Genomic DNA, 7814 nt, shown 5'->3' with positions numbered 1-7814 from the left:
GACAGTGCACCAGCGCTGGGAGCTGCGCCCCGCGGGGTGGTTTGTTTACAGCACTGGGAGACTCCAGAAGGGATACGCCAATACTTCTGTTAGTCTATAAGGTGCCACAGGACCCTCTGTTGCTTTTTACAGATTCAGACTAACACGGCTACCCCTCTGATACTTCAGAAGGGATGTCAGGCTATGGTAGAGGCTGGCTGATGGCAGTGGAATCAGACTAGGCTGTGAGAATCAGGACTAGGTGGACTCAAGTGCTTTTGCAGCATGTGTCCAACTGCTGTGTGCTCTAGGAGATGGAAGTTGTTTTGGACCTCGCTTTTGCATTTGGCAAATAAATCATCCAATCATTCTTGTGTGACCTGCTCCCTGGTACTCCAATACATGTTGTTAGCCTGTGAGCCCTTGTCCTCTGCCCTCCACCTGAGTGGTCAGAAGGTATCTGCTTCTGAAATATTACACCCAGGGAGCTGCTCTGATCTGTACCGTTCAGTTCCCCACTGTTGTGTATTCAGTACCAAGGGGCAGGATCTGCTGCCTCTAACTCCTTGGTCGAACCTTTATTCTAGTTTGGTTCTTAGACTTATAGAATCATAGAATCTCAGGGTTGGAAGGGACCTCAGGAGGTATCTAGTCCAACCTCCTGCTCAAAGCAGGAACAATCCCCAGACAGATCCCTAAATGGCCCCCTCAAGGATTGAACTCACAACCCTGAGTTTAGCAGGCCAATGGTCAAACCACTGAGCTCAGAAAATCAATTGGCAGCTGCTTCATGGAACTGAGAAGGGGTGTGTTTCTGATCATTCACAGAGACGCTTAATGCTGATCCTTTTTTCCTATGAGAGGGAAATGCTGTCATAGGACCATCTCCTGCATGATGAGTTCGGGTCTTTGTTTACATCATCAGTAGCCATCTTAAGTTGTGACTACACTTCCTCCCACATCTGGGGTGTTGGGTTTTTTTGGTTACCTCATTTGAGACCCCACTAAGTCCAGGGGTTGCCTTGTGAACTTAACTCCTTGCATTAGCCAGAGAGAGAAAGCTTTTTCAAAGGAAAGCTGTCTGTGAAGCAGTTCCCTTGCCCTCATTCAAGCATGCATTCGGGCAGAATTCCTCAGAGCATCATTGCCTGATTTCCTGGGCACATTTTAAAGCAGTGGATGTTGACTGGGATGCTCTGCTTGGTGCCCTGCTGCTGGCATGCTTCAGTTGTGCCTGTGTTCCCATCTCTGTGTCCCCTCATTGGAATTAGTTGACCCTGGAGTGTTTTATTTATTTTATTTTGCCCCCTTCCCTCTTTCTATGGGGTGGCCGTTGTCATTCCTGTGGGAGAACCCATCAAAGGTCAGATGAACCAACTGCTTTAACCACCATTAAACACAGACACACCCTGCCCCACCCTGAAATCCAATAGCCCAGTGGTCAGGGCACTCCCCTAGGATGAGACACTCTGCCTGACTTGGAACAGGGACTTGAACCCGTCTCCCACCTCAGGGGGGGTCCCAAACCACCAGGCTATGAGGAATTCTGGGGTGGGGCTCTCTCAATCTCTCCTGTTGGAACTGTTCCAGTGGTCTTCTATGCAGCACCAGATCATGGGCTCAGACAGGCCTATCAGATTAGACGCTGCGAGGGAGATAGGTGGGGGAAGGCCTAGTTTGAGAATCCCACCGGGGCTAAGGCAAGAGGTGCTGAGCAGCTTGTTAAGCATTTGGCAGCATAAAGGCTGAGGCAGGTTTGTGCATGCCCGTCAGTGGAACCCCAGGGACTTTTAGGGTCTTACAGGTTTAGCCAACAGCTGGACAGTGCTCTTGAGAAGGTCATTGGCAACAGATGTTGGATTTAGGTGCCTAAAGAGGCAGTTGGGTGTCTACATCCCTTTGTGGATCTAGCCCTAACTACCTGAGTCATTTTTGAAAATTGAATTTAGACTTCTAAATCACTTACGCACTTTTGAATGTTTTACCCTATGTGACATGGATTTTCAATGGGACTGGTGCTCCTAAATCATCTAGGTGCTTTTGAAAATCTCATTATTCTGGATATATTTGGGAGAGATTTTCAAACCACACCAACTATGTGGGATTTTCAGCACACTCATTCTCTTCAGTTAATTTCTCAGGCACTGGCCTGTACAATTACAGCAAATCTCTGTCTCTGAGATATCAACAGACAAGTCTGTGATCATGTGCAAGTCAGGAGTCCTTTGACAAGTGCAGCAAAGGTCACTGTGGCACTCTGTACCTCAAATCAGCCCCCTGAACCCCCATATTCACCACTGTCATTTATTTATGATTTGTTTTGTACAAAGTATGTCTTGTGCGGTATCATTTTAAAAGTCTTGATCTGTTGAACGTCAATATCCTATTGGATTGTATGTGCTATTGTTGTATGTGGAGTTACAAAGTTTTGCTATATGTGTGCTACTGAAATATGTTGTGAGGTTGGGAACACCCACAACCAGCCTTTCAGGTACAACAGTGGAGTAGCCAGATATGCTGATGGCCCATTAAAGAGAAGCCACTATCCCAGGAATTGTATACAATGAAGACTTCTCAGAAAGAGCACGGAGACAATGGAGAATGCTTAACCAAGGGGGGGAAACTACAATTACTACTTATAATCATTAAAATCTGTCTTTCTGTAGTTAATAAATAAATCTGTTTTATATTTTACCTAAAACAGTGTGTTTTGGTTGAAGTGCTTGGGCAATCTCAGCTCAGTTACAAAGGCTGGTGTGTGTCTGCTCCATATCGAGGGCGGACAGACGGGGTAATGAACTTACACTGCTCAGGCTTCTGACTAGGGCAAGACGGTACAGTTCTGGGGTGCAAGGCTGAGGAGCTGGGGGGAATTGGCTGGGGCCTCTCTAGTGTTGGTTCATGAATGGCTGGGAGAAGCATTCATGTAACTCAGTTGGGTGTCTATGTAAGTACAGTACTTGCCAGAGGTTTGTAGTTTGCTGACAGCATCACAGTGTGAGGGATACCTCAGGTTGGTGGGTCCCTAGCCTCGGTTTTGCCAGAAACTGGGAATGGGTGACAGGGGATGGATTACTTGATGATTCCCTGTTCTGTTCATTCCCTTTGAAGCAGCTGGCATTGGCCAATGTTGGAAGACAGAATACTTGGCTAGATGGACCTTTGGTCCATAGTCGCCAACTCTGTGGGGAAAAAATGGTGGGTGCTGAGCACCCATTGGCAGCCCCCTGCCAGCGCCTTCCGCCCACGGGCAAGCCCCACGGCTCAGCACCTCCTCCTCCCACCCACTGCGAACAGCTGGTTCACGGTGTGCTGGGGGAGGAGCCAGGATGCAGCACTCTTAGAGGAAGGGGCGGGGGCAGGAAGAACCAGGGTGTGGGTGGGGGCTTGGGGGAAGGGGTTGAGCACCCCAGCACTTTGAAAAGTTGGTGCCTGTGCTTTGGTCTCACCCACTATGGTCGTTCTTATGTGGGACAGAGGGCTTAGCAATCCCATAGTTCAGGTTGCACCCCAGGAACAGTCATCTTGGGACAGTTGATCCAGGAGAATGTTGTGTAACCAGTTCACAGTCTAAGACGTGAAAATTCCCTTCTTCTTCAAGAGAAAATGTCTTGGGTCCAAGATGATAGTGTGTTACTGGGTCTGGCTGACTAGTGCAGACTTGGCCCTTCCAATTTTTTGCGATCCAGGGAATATTTAATCGAACACTAATTTCCCAGAAGTTGATACTCCCTCCTTGCGTAGAGGATTTTAAAGACCAGGATTGTACTTGGTTATCTTCCTTGAGATCTGATGGGGGAGCATTTTTTACCAACCAGCTATGACCAAAAGCACCTCTGTATTCACACCCGACATGGCTATTGTAATAATCTTTGTGCAAAATATGCCTTGTGAGGTATCATTTGAAAACTAATAACTCACTGGTCAATAGTATCATAGTAAAATGTATGTAACAACATTATATGTAATACTATGAAATCCCCCAGTATGATGATGTTAGTCTAGATCTAAAACCACACAGCCCTGCCTATGCAGAATCTGTTAAACGGGTCTATCCTAAAACAAAGGAGTGTTTCTTTACCCCAGTTTAAATATAAGTAGTAAACCAGGTCCTCAGACAGCAGGGGGAGGAGATGGTAGGAGAGACAGCAAACATAGGTGGGGAAGAAAAGGCATGGAGCCTTCCCTTCACCACCAGACTCCATGTCAACTTCTTTACTGCTTGAATAAACCTAACTTTGAATGGTAAACCCCCAAGGGTCACTAGACTATAAAAGAAAGGGGCAGAACCCTGAGTTTTCTCTTTCACTTAAGAAGACAATGGCACCAGCACCTTGGGGTCTCTGGGAGAGATCCTGACCAAGGAAAGGGTCAGTCACCATCTTCCAGGAACACTGGGTGAGAAAGGTCATCTTAAACAGAGCCTTGAACCAGAACTTGCTCGATTAAGTTTTAGACTTTTAGATGTATTTTCACTTTTAGCTGCTTGTACCATTTCTACCTTTCTCTGATATGTGATTTCACTTAAAATCCAATCTTCTAAACCAATCCAGAGCTGTGTTTAAACTGAACTGTTTTAACTCCAGTTAAAATAGCAAACTTGAATAGTGACTCCATAGAGGGGCAACAGATCTTAATATCTGAACTGTCCAGGCGAGGGCTGGGCTGTGTAGAACACGTTTTTGAGAAAACTCAGTACTGCGTTGGGGTCCCTCTACCAATGGTAACCAAGGCTGCTTGGCTAGAGTGTTGCTGACAGGCTGCTGGGGTCAGAGATGCTGGACCAAGGCGGCAGCTGTACAAAGACACTCAGGGTCTGACCTGCATGCGTTTTGGCTGGTTGTGAGTGGCCCAGGTTGGGAGCTACAGCAGCAAAGCTTTCTGAGGCACCCAGGTTTGTGAGGCAGATGGTGACAGACCCCCTCGCTGGTCTGGATTGCACCCCAGAATCTCACACCCGCAGCCAGTTTTGCCTTCTGTTTTATCCTGTGGTGGCACAGAGAGATTTCAGGCAACAGCATTTTCACTGCAGAGGCTCAGGTGCAATATGTATCATATTGAAAAAAATAGGTCAGCGAATTCAAGCCTTCTCTTCCACTGGCGGCTGTTATTCCTGTGAACTTTCCAACTCTTATTACGGAGCAAAGCCTCATAGTTCCATGCTGCACGTAAAAACAACGATCCTTGTCTCCATTCTACAGATAAGGTAACTAAACAGTTGCTCTCAGTCATCACTGTTAGAACTAGGACCAGAACCCAGATCTCTGATAGGGGAGACCAGAGCTCATCCACATTGCCTTTTGTACTGACTGTGCTAAAGCAGCCTGTGTGGCTAGCCTAGGTGTAACCATTGTTTTAGCCCCCAATAAATATTTCCATCCCAGAGCCAGGAATAGAACCCAGGAATCCTGCGTCCCAACATTCTACTCCTGTCTAGCCAATAGCTGTATAACTCATTGCAAAAATGTGTTAGGCTCCTGATGCTAAAGGGCTGAACGGTGGCTCTGGAAGGCCCATGTTTAATCCTTGATATTGACCTATGGGGGGAGAAAGTGCGCACCACTGTTCCACATGATGAAATTTCTGTTTCCCAGTTTAGTTAAGGCTGCAGCTCCATTTCTGTTTAAAACCAACATTTTGCATCTTCTCTTAAAATCTACCAGAAGGTCAGATTGGCCTGAAAATTGGCTGTTGCAGCTCTGCTGAATTCTGTGGGATGGTCCACCTTTTTGCTGATTCAGGTTTCCTGTCACCCTGGCCCACAGCGGTAGGCAATGTTCTACAGCTGAGAAAGAGAGCACCACCCCCTCAATGGATAAATAGGATGACCTGGATAATTATAGGTTTGGCAGCTGACAGTGATGCCAGCACAATAATGGAATGACTGATATGGAACTCCATTAATTAAAGGAGGGCAATATAATTAATGCTAATCAACATGGGTTTATGGAAAACAGATCCTGGCACACTAACTTGATAGCTTTTTATGATGAGATTACAAGTTTGGTTGATAAAAGTCATAGTATTGATGTAATATATATAGTCTTCTCTAAAGCATTCCACTTGGTATGGCACAACATTTTGATTAAGAAACTGAAAAGATACAAAATCAACACGGTACATGTTTAAAATAACTGCTTAACTGAAAAATACTAGCTAGACATTTACAGTCAATGTTCTCAGCTTACATAAATCAGGATTCATTAAGGATAAACAAATGGCAGACAATATTCAGATAGTACTTAAAATCATCCCCAGCCCTACATTTCTATGGTTCTATAATGCCAGATTTAAAAAAAAATAAACCAATTTCTCATTATCGCTAGATGAAGTGAAAGCCTTTGAGGGGAACTTTCTGTTTCATGTCCTGTCCCATACACACTTTGGCCTCAAGTTCATTAAATAGATAGAACTTAGAGAATTTTTTCACTTTATCTACTGTTTACACTAGTCCAAAAGCCATTGTGCCAGTTAATGGGGTGAACTCTCCCCTTTTGAATTACACAGAGGGACTAGGCAGGGATATCCATTGTTTCCTTTACTTTTTCACTGGCCGTGGAGCCTTTTGCACAGAGGATAAGGAACAATGGATTTGTAACAGGAACAGAACTTTCAGGAACAAATCAGAAAATGGCATTGTATGCACATGATGTAATATTTTTTATCTAAACCAAATATTTCCCTAAATTAATTTCCAAAATAATCTAGGATTTTGGGAAAGTGTCTGGGTTTAAAGTAAATTGTGTCAAATCTGAGATGCTAACTATAAAATTTCCAGACACTGAAAAGTCACTCCCCCAGGAAACATTTGGGTACAAATGGGCAACAAATTCTATAAGATGCTTGGGAATTCAAATTTCAACTTACAGGAGCTCTATGATTTAAATGTCAAACCTCTACTTTAGCTAATGAAAAAAGATCTGAGGGGCTAGGGGAAGTATGCAATTTATTGGTTGGGAAGAGTAGCCACAGTCAAACTGAATATTCTGCCAAGATATCTTTACAGTTTTAAAATTTTTCTTTGATTGTTCCAGATAAAACACTAGCAGGAATACAGAGGATGTAATTAGAATTCATATAGAATAAGAAGAGAGAGTGAGAATAGTTTATACAGAACCATTCCACAGGGTAGAATGGCTGTTCCAAATAATCTATGGTACTATTAAGACAGCCAGTTCAAAGCAGTAGGGGTTAGAACACCCCCAATTCCCACCAACACTGGGTTTTTATTGAATAAAAAAATTGCAGTAGTGTAAACATCGCTAGCTACCATGGATTAATTAAAAAAAAAATGACACCCTCCAGAAATTACACACATCCTTTAGTGAAGGCTACTCTATGGGCTTGGGATAGCACTAGAGATAAGCTAAACTCTCTTTCCTCACCAATGACACCCATTGCAAATAATCCAGAACTTTATCCAAATTGCAAACTAGAGAGCTTCAAAGACTGGGAGAGCCAAGGAATACACACAGTTGACGAGCTATTCAGTAAAGAAACTTCTAACTTATTTAAGGATCAAAATTAATGTTAACTGGCCCACTTTCCCCTGGTACCAGTACTTCCAAGTCAGGCATTGTGTTTCTCAACTTTCTAGACAACCTGTTTTATACAGAAAGCTAATTTTAATAGAAGCAATGGCATCCAGTCAATTAGGAAGCAAAAAAATTATAACATCAATTGTTGCAGACAGCTTTCCTAACAAATAAGTGTCCCTGTATGACACACCGGGAAAAGGATATGGATAGCCAATTTACCCCAGAGGTATGTGATTTGATGCGGAAAGAGGACCAGAAACCTCAGTGTATAGCACAATAAAATAAAATTTCCTTAAG

The sequence above is a fragment of the Malaclemys terrapin genome, chromosome 19, assembly GCF_027887155.1.
Source record: "Malaclemys terrapin pileata isolate rMalTer1 chromosome 19, rMalTer1.hap1, whole genome shotgun sequence".
In the NCBI taxonomy this organism is placed as follows: domain Eukaryota; kingdom Metazoa; phylum Chordata; order Testudines; family Emydidae; genus Malaclemys; species Malaclemys terrapin.
The sequence above is the reverse complement of the archived record's forward strand: the minus strand, read 5'-3'. Positions refer to the sequence as shown.